The sequence below is a fragment of the Pholcus phalangioides genome, unplaced genomic scaffold (assembly GCF_987345545.1).
Source record: "Pholcus phalangioides strain wild (caught in Gottingen) unplaced genomic scaffold, Ppha-v1.0 ptg000001l_1, whole genome shotgun sequence".
Lineage (NCBI taxonomy): Eukaryota > Metazoa > Arthropoda > Arachnida > Araneae > Pholcidae > Pholcus > Pholcus phalangioides.
This window is the reverse complement of record NW_028301594.1, coordinates 24364451-24382924: the sequence shown is the minus strand read 5'-3', so window position 1 is coordinate 24382924 and position 18474 is coordinate 24364451.

Below are 18474 nucleotides of genomic sequence, written 5' to 3'. Positions count from 1 at the left end.
AGAATGATTTTTCGAGCGGTGTGCCACTTATCAGTGAATTTATGTTACACAGAGTGTGGACGAGAAGTCCTGGACACGTTAAAAAATTAATTTTAACTCACGATTTATTTCGAATTTTAACGAATCAATCAATTGACAGAAAAGTGTGGTGTACACGAAAATACGGGGTGATTATAAAAAAACTATCCCGACATATGGGCCCCTAACTATCATACCATTCACAGAAACTGAATGAAATTTTGGCATAAGGTATTTTGAGGCATGCGCTCAAGAATGATATGGAAAACAACAGTCACTCAAACAGTTACGGTTACAGTGAGAAAATTTCGAAAATATCAAATGGCAACACCAAGTTTTTTGTATTGGAATGCGATCTCCATACTGAAAAACACTAAATAGCGTTAGAATGGCACCTGTAGCACGAAAATCCCCGGAGCTAGGCAAGGAAAAAGTAAAAAGGACTTTGCCGTCCACCAGAGCATTAATGTTCGTTTCATTCGTCACACCGTTTCTTCGGCTGAGATCCCAGCCTGATTAGTCCTCCACAAGGTCATGTGGAAAACACAATAAAATGCTTTATTTTATGCTGCTTCTCTGTCCTTATTGGTTGTCCTCACTTTTAGCCTATCTACCGCCGGTGATTTTCATGCTACAGTTGCCGTTTCAACGCTATTTAGGGTTTTCACAGTGGAGATCACATTCCAATACAAAAAACTTGGTGTTGCCATTTGATATTTTCGAAATTTTCTCACTGTAACCGTAACTGTTAGAGTGACACTGTTGTTTTCCATATCATTCTTGAGCACATACATCAAAATACCTTATGCCAAAATTTCATTCAGTTTCTGTGAATGGTATGATAGTTAGGGGCCCATATGTCGGGATAGTTTTTTTAGAATCACCCTGTACTGATCATTAGGTCTCGGATTTATGCATGTCATATTTGCCATGACGTTATATTTTTTATGACAAGTCATATTTTGAGCATTTTTGAGCGATCAGTCATATTTTATGAATTTTGAAGCAGTAGATCTTTTTTTAGGGTTTTTTATTACCAAAAATTTTAATATGTGGACACTTTTTTTCAAAGAGATGTATTGTAACATGATTGACACTTGTAATGAATTCCTTGTTTTTCCCTTTTTTCTGGAAAAAAACTTTTGCATTCCGAGTTGCCACTTTTTTGTGCTCGGAGGATCCTTCTGCTATGTTTCTGAACGGCCCGCCAAGCACTAGCGAAAGATGTTATCTATTCGGACGCTCGAAATTTTAGCGCATTTCATCATGTCTAAACAAAGGGATTTTCGTCAGGAGGGGGCAGATTTGGTTTCGCCACCAGCACCCCGTCACTGTAAAACTTCAAAGCTCTATAATAATGTTTTTTGCATTAAGTTTCGAAATGAAAATGATTTTTCCAATTCCCCCCTGAACTTGTCACTACTCTAGCTTGGTAGTTGCTCCCCCCCCCCCCATTGCCCCTTACTTCAATTCCGGCGCTGTCTGAAGTCGAGTATTCAGAGTAAAAGGTTACGGCATTTTTTCCAGGACTTTCGGGGAACATTTTCAGCACCGATGGTAGCCACTGTGTGGTCATGGATGCATCGTGAACGATTTGCATCACGAGACTTCGAATCCCACCGGTGGCGGATTAGTTTTTCTACCATGGCCTACGTCTCCTAAGACGAACCAATTTATATCCCCTAGGGGGGGGGCAGAGCGGGGCCATGGTTGGTCTGGAGGTGGCGGATTAGTGGTTGGCTGAAGTTGATTTTCTGTCGTTTTCCAGCTTCAGGCACAGATGTGTCCGGCCCATTAAAGTCTCGCAACAGATCCAACAACCGTGGCTGCAACCAAAAACAAAAATTGCAGCCCTGCCTACAACTATACAAATGTTCAAGCATTACACTTCACTCACAAATCAAAATACAGATGACAGCACTGACGTCACGCACAACACTAGATACGCACGCAGACGGTTAGGTATATCAGGAATCAGAACATATACACACTCTTTCGGCACAACTCGCATCTGAAATCGGATAAAATGGTAGTAAATTGCCTAATGACAATAGACCGGAGTTGCGCTCAGTTTAAAGTCTGAGGTCTGTTCTACTAACACATATAAACTAAACTTTTCTGCAAAAATTCAGAATTTTGGGGGCAGCAGTTTTCTTTAAATCTTACGGATGAGCTCAGAAACTGCAATCTGAGAAAATCGCGTTCGAAGTGTTTTTTCTAGTTTACACCATAATTCAGTTTTAATTTTCTTAATTATGAAAAAACAAATTAACCGATTGACACGAAATTTTTAGTATTTTATTCGCAATCGAATGAAATATTTTTTGAAGTCATTTTTGAAAATTCGACTTCAAAGGTCGTGACATTCCTTAAGTGAACCGCGGCTCATTTACAAATCAATTAAAGGACCTTGGTTTTAGACCTCTTAAGTGACTCGCGACACATTCAAGTCTCACTTAAGTGACCCATGGAACATTTCCAGATTCAGTGACCCACGACTCATTCACAGATAATTTAAATGACCTGCGGCACATTTACAAATCAATTTAGTGATTCGCGGCACACTTATATATCAGTGACGTGACCTGTGGTACATGGCCAGAGCACTTATGTGACCCGCAACACAATCCCAGACCACTTTTGAAGCCCACAAGTTCATTTACAAATCACTCAAGTGACTTGGGGTGCTGTTTCAGCTCACTTTAGTGGTCCGGATTCTCAGGATCAGTTTAGTCCTCCGCTGAACATTTGCGGATCACTTACGTGGCCCGCGACACGTTTGCAAACCAATGAAGTGGCCCGCACTCTGCAAGAGGTTGAGCACTCTTGGTGTAAACTGATTTTATCACACATATACAGCGTGTCATTGCGTATTTCTTCTTAAATGTAGAATCCAGTAGAAATTTACACATTCTATTAGAAAGTAACCAAACTTGCCGCAGGATTAATCAAGCTCCTGTGGAAACAAATTAAAGAACACGAAACACAATTAAGTTCAGACCTCACAGCGGTTAATGGTATGATATTTTACCTTCCCTAACAGAACAAAAGATTCGAGAAAATCTTTCCAAGCTAAATTCCGCAGCTCCTATGAAATTACTGTTTAATATCACCCACATGCACAAAAGATAGAGACAGAGAGAGAGAGAAATATATCTCGCGGAACGACATTTTTCATATTTCATTCGAATATCAACAAATATCGTTAAGAAATTTTTCATACGAGCTTCGTTTATAAGAGGTTTCCGATGATAATGATCTAATTTCAAGTGAAAAATTTATTCAGATCAAAATAGGGATTATACAGTGAAACCTGTACGAAACGGAACGTCAACAGACTGAAACAAAATATTCCGTTTTAGATAGATTTTATGTAGGTGCAAATAAAAGCACTAATCATTGAAAAGACTATATTTTGATTCCGTCTAAGACAGGTTTCCGTCTGATACAGTGTCCGTCTTAGACAGGTTTCACTGTATATATCTGTTTGTGGTCGGCATGTGTAGATTACATACACATATACGATTTTTATTTTATTTAAAATACCATTCGATACCATATCTGCACAATAAATAGCAATTTCATTTTTTTTATAATTTTTCCCTACTTTGAATTCAATTTACTTTTCGCAATTAGTGAACCACAGCCTCGATCATTGGCGATAAATGCTTGAAAACTTCAGAGTATGTGGTATTATACCTTAATTATTTATTTACAAGAAATGCGGTTGAATTAGAACATAGATACTGTTTGATATTTGTACAAGAAACTAGTGATAGTGCTGGGGGGGGGGGGTCGACAATGGAGCTGGGGCGTTCGTTCCATTCACCAATGGTATAAGGAAAGAAGCTGTATTTTAAGCAGTCAGTAGAAACAAAAATAGGTTTTATTTTAAGGGAATGGTCGAGTCTTCTGGAGATGTAGAATGGAGAGACTAGAATGCATGATGTATCAAAATTGAGATAATCATTGAAAATCCTATATAACAGGGTTAATCGAGAAATAAGACATAGAGTAACGAGTGGGGAGGAGATCAAGTTCATATTCAAGTTCGGACGTGGAAATAAAAGATGATCAGCAATCGTGGACAAATCGGATGGATTTTTCTTTTTTTGCGGATTGATTCAAGTTTGTCTATATTAGTGGAGGTTTAGGGGTCCTAGATTTCAGCGGCTTACGAAAGTACGGAAGAGTTATAAGTCTGATAGCAGAGTAGTCTTTGATATCCCGAGTGGAATATTTAAGGTTGCGTCGGAGGACCACAAGTTTTTTAAGACATTTCGACAACTTAAATATGGGGCCTCAAAACATCACTTTACCCATGGGCTCACGCCATTAAGCTCATTGAACACTGTCCACGGGGTCTGAAGATTCGTACCTAATTCATAATTTTTTTTTTTGAATATGAATTTACTCAAATAATCAAATTCAATAAGTAGAAAGGGTCTCCCTCCTGGATGGGGGGGGGGGGGGGAGAGGAGTCGACAATGGAGGCCCCCCCCCTCCCCCGAATGTACGGTGTCTGAAGCATCACCTGACTCAACCTAAATGAGTCCCCAACTATAATTTAGTTCCCAGTAAAAAATAACCACACTCAAACTTTTCTTCGAAACTCGAATAAACTTTCGGCGCTTTATTTCTCGTGCATTCTCCACACAAACAAGCCTTCCCCTCCATCCTTCACTCTCGAAAACAAAGTAAATAACATCCAAACTAATGGCTTCCATTAATGATTAATGACAGTATCTACAAAATATTTATTGAACATTTCTCCATCGCACCTTTCTCCCAATTTTTTTTGATGCTGTTGAAGAAGATCAAGGAGAGGAGAAGCCTTGCTAGCAGGGAGCCATCTTAAGCTAATTCATTTCTGCTTCTGATCGTTCAGAAGCAAACAAAAGCAGATTTAATGCGGCCTCTCGTCTTGTTATCAAAATTTACTTCAATGATTTAAGAACAAGAAAAGATAATAAATTGATCGAAAACTACGTTATCTTGATGTTCGAGGAATTGTTTGATGAAACCAATTTTCTTTTTACTTATTCTTGCTCGCTATCAATAATTATGGCTGTTATTTGTGGAAAATATATTGGAGAGAACATTACTTTTTTTACACTTCTTTTTCCAAGTCAGTTTATGCCGTAAAATTTCACTGAATTTATTTTTAGTATCTGTATACCGTACGAAACATCGGATGACATTTAAATTACCTTTCTGTTCTACTATAACTATGAGATATGGGTTTAAGAACGGGCTAAAATGTTCCAAGCTAAGTCATTGGGTTTTGTAAGTTGGTACATGTAATAATGTGCCTTGAGGCAGGGTAAAATTACAAAGGCAAAAAAAAAAAAAAAAAAAATACAAATGTTAGTGGAAAAAATAATATAATGAGTAAGGCTAGGATTTTTATGCTCTAAAAACTTTTAAAAAATTCTCTATAAAAAATTCATTTATGCTCTTAAAAATATGCCTTATAAAACGAAAAATATGTCCTAAAATTTTTTTCGTTCCTATCTCAAATAACATTAGTTTTAGCAAAATAATATGATAATGAGAGAGAGGTGTTGATGCAGTCTAAACTATTTTAAACCATCACTTATTGTATGAACAAAAATTTTTCGTTTTTACCAACTAATCGTATCGGGTCAAAAAATTTTCCTCAGTTTCCCTTCTTAGTAAGTTTTTTTCCCTACAAATCCAGAATTAATGTGCTGCCATCTATAGGTAAAAATACCTGGATAGGTACGGTTGTTGGCTTTAGAAAAGCATTGCACAAAATTAAAATAAATAAATAATTCTTTTCATTTGATAAAAATTCCAAAAATTTCCAACGAAGGTTAAAAAATTCCCAATTTACCAATTTTAGCCAAAATTCTTCCCATGAGTTACCATCACCGACCCCGATTCAAGATGATTCATCCACTTACAGTCACACACACACCAGTGTCGTTGAAAGGCTAGTATTTTTATGCTCAAAAAATTCAATGTCATTGCTGATTGGTTGAAAAACTTTTTGAATTTCAAGATTTTTTTACCAATCAGCAACGACGTTCCATTGTAGTGCATAAAAATCCTAGGCCTAGAGCTCGCGTTAGAAGCCGGAACCGCAAAAACAAGTCTGACGTGGGATTGGAATAGCGAGGAAAAAAATTCACTTTTTATCGAAAATCATGAAATATCTAAAATATGCGTTAAATTTTTGAAAATATGCTCTATCACGTAAAAATAGCAAAATATGCAAAGACAGAAATCCGAGCCCTAGTAATGAGTATGTTTTTAATATAAATCATGCACTGAAATAAAATAAAAAACAAAATGATGGCACGAATATGATTTAAACTAGACTCGATAATCCGGCCGTGCGCTAGTCCGGCCCGTCCATTAATCTGGCATTTTCGGATGGTTTTCTTTCTCCACGTAGAAGAGGAAAACATGCCACAGCATGTCTATGCTCAGAATTTTATGTCATTTAAGTGGACTTTTTTTAATTGACTTTCATTAATCCGGCACACCCTGGTCTGATATTTTCCAGATTAACCTTTCATCAGCCGAATTCATTTGATTTTTATATATTTTGTCATTTTATTTCCCCTTCTGATTCTTCATTTTAGACATATCAATCAAAAAATTCATGAAAAAAAATTTTCCCGTATGTTTACTGGACTTGCCCCTGTCCATTGAAAAACAACACTATTAAAAACAAAAAATTAAGTTTCATTCTCCATGAAAATAGGTGATTCCAAAAAATTGAACTTATGACATAAAGTGTTGAAATATGAATGAAATTTTTATTTCGTAAATTGTTTGTAATCTCTTGTACCTTCATGGAAAAAAATCAAGTGCTTTCATGAACAAAAAATATTTTTTTCTGATTAATAAAACCGATGTTTCCAATTGGGACATATCGTATAACATCCATATTGTCGCTTTATGTACCCAAAGGTAACAATAATGAAGGTAGGAACATAATTATGTGGATGAAACGCATAAGTGTTCTATATTGTACTTGTAGAAAAGAAAATTGAAGGTTTTTAGATCTTATTTTGTCAGTTCCTTTGATGTTAGGCGATTTCATTAGTGATACAACATCCGCGATGTCAACATTTGCTATATCTGGCACTGATGAACAATATAATATTTTCTCAACCCTCCTCCTAAAGAAATTCACTTAGTAAAAGTTTTTGTTGGATGCATTCTGAAATTTATGTTTTTTTCAACAAATTTGTACAGAATTTTGAAATTTGAAATGTAAATTGTATTTAAAAGCAAAAGAAGAGATTAAAAATTTATGTAAGTTGAGCATTTCAAAATGAACTAGGAAAATTTCAAGTCTTATGCTTTGCAAGGAACACGATGTTCCATCATCTGTGAAAAATAGCAGTAACTTAGAGAGAGTATTGACAGTGCTTGGTATGATTGAGCACTTGGTATGAATAAATCATCAGATGATTGCATAGATTCTAATTACTAACTATACGGGTTTCCACAAATGAATAACACTATTTTAAAAATGTATAGTTTCAACTCTATTTCACATAGGTATAAAATCAGTGATAGATAAAAACATTCAAAGTTTTATTTTTCAACATCGCTCAATAGATAGCAGCATTTTCGTAAAACGCAGTTCTGAAATTTAAAATGGTGACAATGAGAGAAATTAATTTTTTTGTGTGTGTGTGTGTATTAGAATATTGTAAAAGACTGTTTTTCCGCTTCTGTGCAGCGTGCATTTAGAAATTTGTTACTGAAAAAAAAAAAAGAATGGTGGTTAATTTCTTCATTGCGTTGTACGGAAGTGCTGCCATCTATTGAGTGATGTTGAAAAAAAACTTCAAATGTTTTCTTCATTTTTATATATCGCAGATTATGAGTAGTATATTTTTGAATAAATTTTTTTAAATCGAGTCATTTCTTTGTGTAAACTCTGTATAGCTCACTGAACTTGTAATACAGAAAAGAAACACGGCAAAAAAAACCAAAAAAAAACGTACAATTTAGTAACTAAAACGTGCCTACTTGCAAAATCTCTGCCAAAGCCCACAGACAAACAGCTGAAGCAACATTCATTCGCGAGGTTACGTATTTCTAATCTCTTGCACCCTAAAAAACATCAGCTTGGAATACGATACTATGCTTAAAGCTATTTCAAAGTGTTTCAAGGTTTACTATACTCAAGGTACACAAAAAAGTTTCCCTTACATTATATTTTTTTTTCTTCCCTTCAATCTTACATTTTGGGTTCATAAAGCTACAAAATTTGAATATCTATCGAACAGCCGTGATTTTACGATACTAAACTACGCTTTGAAGTTTCAGTAATAAATGCGTTTTTCAAACATAAAACGGGTTTTTCCTTGAAAAAAAATAATTTTTTCGTGAGTTTTTCTGTATATTCACAAATTTTTATGAGCTTCTTATAACGAAAATTTCAACTATTGAAATAAGAATATAAGGAAATATAGAGAAAGAAACTCCCATTTTAAATCAACATCCAAAAATTAATCTTTAAAGAAAAAAAAAGAATCTATGATCTATAAAAAATTGAAATTCTTTCTAGTGAAAAAATTCACTTCAAATTCTAATTTTATTTTCTCTCTGAATGAAAAAGAAAATTTTTTCAATGAAAGCACAACGTCGTTAAATAACATCGTGAAGTTCCTAAACTTCGTGTAGATGCAAAAAAAATAATAATCCGAAAAAAAAATTTTTTTTTTTTAATTTATTTTTTTCGCGAAATTCCTCGAAATTTATAAAATTCTGAGAATTCTCATGATTTTACTTCTTCTGAAAGGAAAATTATTAAAATTTATAAAATGGATTTTTCTCTTTCTCTTCCTCTTTTACTCCTCCGGGGGAAAAATCCTCACATTTTTCAACGAACTAATTTGGTAAAAAAATAATAAATAATAATTCTTTTCTAATAATGCAACAGTTTCTTTTTTTCAATAGAAATACATATATGCATAACGTACGCTTTTATTATTTATGGTAAACGGCAGAAATTTGAAATTTCTTACGACGTATACGGTTAATTATATTTCATATACGACGAATTCTAAAGAAAAAAAGTTCCTAGGGAATTTAATTTTCTGAAGAATTTTCGATAATATTTTCTGACGGTAAAAAATGGCATTTACAGTCGAATCCCGTTATAACGAACTCCAAGAGACCGGAGAAATCTCTTCTTTATAATGAAGTTTCGTTATAAAGGAACTCCAGGTTTTTTGCATTGTTCCTATGTAAACTTATCTGGGTGATTAGAAAAGTGTTCGTTAAAACGAGATTTTTTTGCTGTAACGGTATTCGTTCGCTAAAACGGGATTGGAATCTATTCAAAAATAAAATTCAAATACCGTAATTTTATAAATTTTCCGTAATGATCAGTATAAAATCTGTGTTCCTGAACAGCTGGTCTGCAGACTGGTGCTGGTTCGCGAAAAAAACTTTCCTGATTTAAAAAATAAAATACTGTTGCTAAATTTGTTACAACAGTCGAATGAATCCCGTTTTAACGAATGCCGTTATATTAAAAATCTCGTTTTTGCGAACACTTTTCCACTCCTCCAGGTAAGTTTATATAGGAACAGTGCAAAAAGACCTGGAGTTCCTTTATAACGAAATTTCTTTTCAACGAAACGATTTCTCCGGTCTTTTGGCGTTCGTTATAACGGAATTTGACTGTATTTGTGTTTTTGCCACTATCTGGACAGTAAATTATTATTCGACATATTATTTATCTTTTTTTTCGGTCCGCAAATTATTTTTCCACATTTATCTTTTGCTCCTCTCACAGATCATTCTTCCTTTTTTATTTCACAGTCGATCCCCGTTTTAACGAATACCGTTATGGCGAAAAAATTTCGTTTTAACGAAAACTTTTCTAATTTCCCCCCCCCCCCCCAGATAAGTTTACATAGGAACAATGAAAAAATCTAGAATTCCTTTATAACGAAATTCCGTCATTATGAAGTGATTTCTCCGGTCTCTTGGAGTTCGTTATAACGGGATTCGACTGTATTTACTGGTACGCAATTTAAAGAATGAAAAAAACATTATTTTTCTTGTGGCTGTCCCGAAATCATTAAGCATATAGTTGAATCACGTTTTAACAAATACTGTTATAGCGAAAATCTCTTTTTAACGAACACTTTTCCAATCCCCCAGGTAAGTTTATATAGGAACAATGCAAAAACCTGGAATTCCTTTATAGCGAAATTCCGTTTTAACGAAATAATTTCTCCGGTCTCTTGGCGTCCGTTATAATGGGATTCGACTGTATTTAGTTTCTGCCAAAATCCTCGAATTATTTCTCTTACTTATAAGTTCTCTGGCTATCAGCACATTATTTTTCCAATTTATCTTCTTTTGCGGTACTCGAAATATTAATTTTTCTTGGTCAGATTGCAATTTTTTTCCGATTTATATATTTTTGCCAGTCCGCAAATTACAAAATATATTAATTTTTTTTTGCGGAACCGCAAAGTATTTTTATTTAATTTAATGTATTTTTATTGTTGTATGAGTAAATTCATGTAGAGCGAAACTTCGATATAACGATACTCGACGGACCAAGAAAAAAAATCGTTGTATAGTTGGTTACGATTGTATCGAGAGGTAGCATTATCATCATGAAGCGCCACCAAATTTATGCTGTTGCTGGCATCTCCTCTCAAACGAAGAAAATGTTTTCAAACATGAAAATTGATATGAAATCGATTTATAAGTGCAGTCGAATTCCGTTATAACGAACTCCAAGGGACCGGAGAAAGCACTTCGTTATAATGAAATTTCGTTATAAAGGAATTCCAGGTTTTTTGCATTGTTCCTATGTAAACCTATCTGGAGGATTAGAAAAGTGTTCGTTAAAACAGATTTTTCGCTATAACGGTATTCGTTAAAACGGGATTGGACTGTATTTATTAGAGCCAAAACACTCTAATTCATTAGTTGATGAATAAAATTCATTCTTCATATGTAACACACATAATGTAAAATAATTTTTTTCGCAGCACTTTCGTGTACAACACAAAAAGTAGCTTCGCGACAACTGCATTAACACTTTCAGAAGGCAGATGGTGCAAAATACCGATCTCTCATCAAACATCCTCGAAAGAACAAAAACTGGTGAGGAATTTAAAAATGTATTCAAAGTGATTTTGTGTAAAATATAAAGAATGTCGGATATTACCTGTTATGAGTGGTTTCAAAATATCCTTAAAAATACTGCTATAAAGGAGTATATCGTGGTAAAGGATATCGCTGTATTGAAAGGAATTTAATATTAGACTATAAGCAATTTTCCAAACAGGATTCGAAAAAATATCGTTGTAGAGGGATTTATCGATATATATATATAGAGCGTCGTTGTTACGAGGTTTCACTGTATTAATTCCGTTTAATTTATATATATATACTATTTATCTATGCTTGCTATAATTTATGATTGCATAAAAAAGAAAATGATTAAGAGAAGATATGAAAACATTTCCTTCGTTGGCCAATTAAATTCACATATTACACTGAATAAATGTTTACGTTCTCTTTAGTTAATTACTAGATAAGTACTCAGCATTTAATGGTGATGAAAGTATTTTCACCAGAACGGTTTATGGTAGTAATAAGTGTAAGTTTCTTTGCCGTAACCCTACACTAACCAATGTATTTGCTGCTCTCCGAAATTGAACGATTCTCAGGAAAAGTTTCCTTTGTTTTTTTTCATCCTCTGGAATTCTTTTGAGTCAACGAAGCTAACGACCAGAAATGAGAGCATTAGTATGAGTGTGTGTGTGTGTGCACATGTGTAAATTGTAGTATGTGGAGAATGTCTTGGTGCACACAGCAATAAGAAGAAGCAACTAATGGATCCGGAGAACAGAAACAAAACGAAAAGAAAATTAAATGAGAAAGATCTATAGAGAGACCAACGTTTATTTATCCCTGGAGTATGTTTACTATGCTATTTTGTCGCTATATATGAGGTCTATATTGAATTAAGATGCTAGCTTGAACCCATAAGCTAAATGTTCTTGAGGATGAAATTTTCGAAGAGCTTCTCCGGAAAATGGGAGAAAAACGCTCTTAGCTGAAATCGATCTCATGCGTGAGAAAATCTCTTGAGACATTTGATTTATTTGTATTGTTAATTTAAAATTTTATCACAAAAATGAGAAACTTTGCCTAGTTTTAATTTATACAAAATTGCCACGTTTTTAAGACAAATAATCCATAAAGACCATTCGACCAATTGAATTTATTTGTCTTAAAAACGTGGCAATTTTATATAAATTTAAAATTTATTATTTTACAATTTGATTCCCGCTTAAACTTTATTGTTGAAATAATACAAAAATATAAAAAGCAGGTTTAGGTTTTTGACTGACGTGACAAGTGACAAAATTAGGTTTAAACTGTCAGAAACTTTTAAACCGTAAATAACTGTCAAAAACTTATAATCAATTTGTTTAAAAAACAATTTTTTTTTTTTTTTTTTTTGGTCAAGTAGATATGAGAAACAGCCATAAACTATTTTTGTGCAGACTGCGGTTTGAAAATATAAATTTAGTATAATCATTAAGTACAAAATATTTCCATATTCTAAATTTTTTGGTCTGCACAAGAGTGGTGTAATCCGTAGTAAAACTAAATTACTTCATAGCATCCCATAAGAGCAATACAGAAGTAATTCCACTCATTTATTCAAGTACATAAGATATATTAGTACAAATTCAAAGTATGAAAATACTCTCTTGATTGAAGGCGAGCTAGCAGGACTCGTTAGCCAAAACACTGACAGTTTCGCAAGTTGAGATGCAGCATTAATTGCAAAAACAGTTACATTTAGGAATTCCCTTCCACTAAATCACAGTATCAGATAATGTTACACTAAGAATAAGAAGTGGGGGGGGGAGAATAGTTTCATCAGAGCGTCTCATATCTAATAAGCACTAACGAGCATTTGCTAATTTTTTATGTTGCCCAATTTATAGCCATTTTGGTGAGACCAATTTATATTTAGTTGCAATCATGGTCCCCACAAGGGATGGGCTGACAAGGCTCCAGCCTTGGGGCCCGGTGTGATTTTAATCATTTTTTTGTTTTTTTCACACTATAAATTCATCATAAAGGGGCCCTATGAAAGTGTGGTCGGGGGGCCCGTAAAAGATCCCAGCCTAGGGGCCCTGCTTCAGGATGTGGGGGCTCTGGTTGCAATGTTATATGTTCAATAAGAATATTGTTTCAAGTACCTAAAATTTTCAACAAAAATTTAATAACAAAAAAATCATCATTCTATACATAAAATAAAAGATTACTCTATACACATATTTGTTTGAGAATTGGAACTGTAGATTTTATAATATAACAATTATATTGCCTAAATATTTCTATTAAAAGAGAAAAGTATTTAGTGAGATTATATTGTATTTTTATATATTACTGATATATATTACAACCATTTTAAACATTACATGCAACCAATGTATTTATTTCCAATGGGAATTAATACATTGAAATGCACTACTTGCTGTTTTCGACCGTTTTTGACATGACAATTTAAACACTTATGCGCCAAAAACCTGTCAACCCTGATAAAAAATAATGCTTGTCCAAAAATAATAAATAAAAATAATAAAATTCTAAAATAATACTCGTGTATACAAAAACAATTTTTGTGCATGAAACGTATTCCATTTACAAAAAAATTAACATAAAAATTTAAACAAAGTGAATAAAGTAATAATCCAATGAAAATTTTTTGAAATTCGCGCTGTAAAATGCATCGTTTGAATAGTCGGATTAATTTTCGGTAATGCTACTGCCATCTACCGATATAACTTGGAACTTCATCGATCTGAAATTCAGACTTATTAAGCTTATTGTTCCCGCTGATAGATGGCAGAAATAATTCTTACAAAAATAATTTTTCTCTATTTCTTCGGTCTTTTTAATGAAAAATATCAATTTTTTTCACCTGACACCCCCCCCCCCTCCCTCCCGCCCTCCCCGTTTCTTCCTACGAACAGAAGCGTCGGAAGTGTTTCAGACCTGTGGGTGCTCTCATTGAGTTTTATGTGGAGGATTTTGATTTCTGAATTAATTCTGGAGGTGTTCCTACCCCATGCTACCGGATTCTGATGGTGCTCGAACACCCCACAGCTCCGTAGCCACTGACTTTAAACATGGGATTACCAGACACGCTAAACATGGGATTACCAGACACGCGTCCTCAATTTCTATCTCACTCTGAGTGTCCCCATACGTTTTAGAAATATTTGATTATTCGTTTGACTATATAACTTCGCTATTTGTAATTTGAAAGTTCTTGTTAAATTTTGTGCGTGCGTGCTCCTATGCTTACCAACTTCAATCGGGAATTTTGATAATCACCGGCAGGGCTGGAACTAGAGGGGAACGGGGGTGGGCAACTGCCTCCGGGCGGCAAAAGTTAGGAGGGGGGCGACAATTTTAGGTGGAAACAAAGAACACCGTTATAAAATTATCGAATTTTAAAGTTGTGAGGGCGGCGGGGAGGTAAAAATCCTAGTTTCGGCCCTGATCTCACACCGGTAAAAGTGATAAATGTAAGAAAATTTATCAAACTTGTATACCGAGACGATTGGTAATTATGAAGAATAACTGGTATTCATTATTACCGATTCATCATAGTTACTGTAACATATACTGTACATGAAGAAAGATGTATTTTCACCCATTTGACTCAAAATCATCCACTAAGCCTGCCATGCATGTAAATTTAATTTTCCTGCAACTCATTAAAAACAAAAAAGTTTCAGAATTATATATATTAAGAGGTTTTTGAAGTCTAATTTTAAAATTCGCGAAATATATTTATGCAAGACTTTGTGCTGCTTTCCTAGAAATTGTTCTGGAAATTTAAAACTGTCCCTATAAAGCAGTGGCCATCATCCTGGACTTTCATTGTGAAAATCCAGATAATTCATCATTTTTGTCGCACCACGGTCATTTTCTGCACGTGAGGGCTAATTAGATCGCGACCGACCTACAATTTATCACCGATTCCGAACGGCAGGCTTGTTTTTTATACTCATCGAGAGGTTGGTGCGCTAACCCCTCGATGGGGGAACTCCCTGCTGTAGCAATTTTTTTGTTGTAGTCATGTCGCCGCTTCTGTTGTACCTGTGTCAGGAAAGTTTTCTGACAAGGACGAACCAGCACCTCCTGGAGATAGAAAGCCTCTGCACTGTTCGCAATAAACGTCATTCAGACTACCTAGCAAATTTGCCACATTTTAATACACAGCATCCTATTCCGTTTCTTCTTATTTTGGCGTAATCTTCCGAATTGGCTCACAAATACCGCATAGTGATTGGATGTGGGACATAGAAATCGCCAATTCTGAGCCCGAGATCATTTCTTTTCCTCACAACGGTGATACTGGCACGAGCAGGGAATTTTTCACCTTGAATATTTCTGAGGGAAAATTGACTACTCACTGACGTCACAAGCAGAGAGCGCAGGCCTTCTATCTCTAGGAGGTGAACTCGCGACACCTCTAAACATCCTTTGATACTTTGGGCGAGTACCTTATCGACTTGGGCTGCGGTGGCTGTGAAAATCCAGATTCGAATCCTGCGATGTTGGTCGTCTACCGTTTTCCAACTTTTTTAAAAGGCACGAATGTGAGCCGATGTAACATTTCAAAAAAGCGCGTTCTCTTTCTCTAGCTAGTAACTTATAATTTCTACCGAAAATTTTAGGAGCTGTTGCAGTTAACATTAAAATTTAATTCACCCAAAAAAGTCTATGTTCGACAAATGTGTGATATGAATAAGTTTCTATGATAATTAGAGTCATAATTACAAATTACAATTTATAAGTCATGAAAATTATCTTAATTCTTGATGTCAGTAAAGAATGAAAATTCAAGCTGGCCTCATTGAAAATACGACGAAAAACGGGACGTTTCACACAAAAAAATCAAGAACACAAAAATTACTGGAATGTCTGGTGAAATACTCTGGTAATATAGTCACCACCCCTTGTATCAGTGATGGGGAAATTTTTTTGAAGCGGGCCGAAAAACACAAAGATAACATTTTCGCGGGCCAGACATACTCGGACATTGATTTACAATTGGAATTTTTATGCTTAGAAATTTAGAAATGAAGTGAGGGAATATGTTGCATACTTCGAAGACTGCCACGGTTTCATTGCAAATGAGATGCAATGGCTCATCTTTTACAGCTGCGAAAAATTAAATAACTATATTTTGATAACTTTATGCATATATATATTGCACGTGTTTTTTTTTTTAAGAAATTAATAATTCCTTATAATTTCATTTCAAGAAATTAACACCACCCCCCTTATTGCTTTTTTTAAACACTTAATATTTGAATATTTCTAAACCATTATATTGAAATCTGTGGCGAGCCGGATAGAACCTCAAAGGGGGGGCCGCATATGGCCCACGGGCTGTAGTTTTCCCATCACTACCCTATATACAGAGTGTTGCCTTGAAGTGGCGACAAATTCAGAGGAGTGATAGGCATCAAGAGGATCAAATATTGCCGTAGAGCATGGTATCGCAAACCACGTTTAATCGGTGATGATCCGCAGGCATCACCAGCATAACCAGTATCTTTGAGCGCGTCCGCCAATCGTTGCTCCGTTGCGTCTACTTTGAACTGTGCTGCACAGGTGGTATTGTAATCATGTCAAGAAAATGGGATGGGGGGGGGGGGGAAGTTTTCAGATTTTTTCCCCCCCTGCAAAATAACACCATAATCTTGGCTCAACGGGGGTTAGACCCCAAACCCCCTCCCCCACTTTGCGTACGTCAATGGTTCCCCGTACCTATCTAACTTTTTTGTACTTATTATTGCACTTTATTTTGTGCACCACAGGCTATGTTGCAATAATGCTGTGAAATGAATGTTTCTTCCACTTATTGTTGGCTGTTTTGTCCCACTCGACGTCACACCCTTCATAAGTATTTTTGCGATTTTAACGGACTAAACGTGGTTTACGGTACTACGTTCTATGGCAACTTTTTCCTTCTTGATGTCTAACATTATCCTCTCTGAGTTTGTCGCTACTTCAGGACAACACCCTGCACATACAAGTTTCTAACCTGTGAGCGGAAGAAACATCGCATATATGGCCCACTGACCGAAAAGATTGTGCACCCCTGATTTAGAGAAAATCATTCAAAAAATACTTTTTTTTGAAGACAAAGTAATTTATTGTAAGTTGACACACAAGAAAGTACATGGTAAACTAACACAGGTGAAAAACATCCATACACAAAAAAAAAATCAAAGTAATAATTACAAAAATTCACTACTTAGGCATAAAAATGTATATGATACACATGGTTTCTAGAATAAATACCTCAACGTGAAAGAAGAAAATAATGGACCACATTCATATGAAAGATTGACATTATTATCAAAAGGAAATCTATTTTCATAGTATTTTAATAATTTTGTTAAAATATCACAGCTGCCTTTATACAAAGCTCGACGGAAGGCAAAAGAAAATGAAGCAATTCGACGGCAGTGATAACTCAAAGTATAACAGAGTAGCTGATCTACAGCTCATCAAAAAAAGGAATGAAATGTTAATTAAGTGTGATATGGTGTATCAGCAAAAGGCACAATTCAGTATATACCCTACAATTTCCCAAAAAACAATTTATATTATGGGAACAGAACTAATCCTTCTGTGGAACCTTAAAGATGCATTTGATCAAGTGATTGTGCCAAAATTTTACGCAGTGATAATTACTCAATAGAAGATATTTCCAAAAATGTTTCAATTCGGTACACTTCTTTTTGCACACAAAAAAATATATTAACACTCCGCTGCACAATAAGAATATATTAATTTATAAAAGACTGCCTCTTAAAATTTGGACGGATTTCACAAAACCATTTTGAAAAAATCAACAAATCAATGTACCAAGTTGTGGTGGTTTACGTCCTCAGACTTGTCAAAGAGTTGGATTTTTTTTTTTTTTTTGACACAAAGAAAAAAAATTAGTTCAAATTCTCACTGATAAGCAGCACCACATTAATAAAATACGCACACAAAAAATAGATTACGAAGCTGACATACTTTTTCACTCGAGAATGTAAAAACAACTGCAAATGTTTGATGTGTCCACCGTGATGTGCAAGAAAAACATTTCAAATATCAGATGGAAAAAATCATTTAAATGACTTATTAACCCTTAAATGTGTAGCTTTGCATATATGCAAGGGGTCCGTTTAATATTCATCATTGCAACCAATTCAAAGATAAAAATTTAGAAACAACTTTGCATATAAAATGGAAAGAAAATTACCTCAGCTTATACCTTGAATTTGCTGATAATGTCCCAATTAATGACAACTCTTTGTTTGTTGTAGAGCATGTGTGTGGCTGTGATTTCACTGAATTTTTTTCTTAGGCCGGGTTTATTTTCTTAGGCAC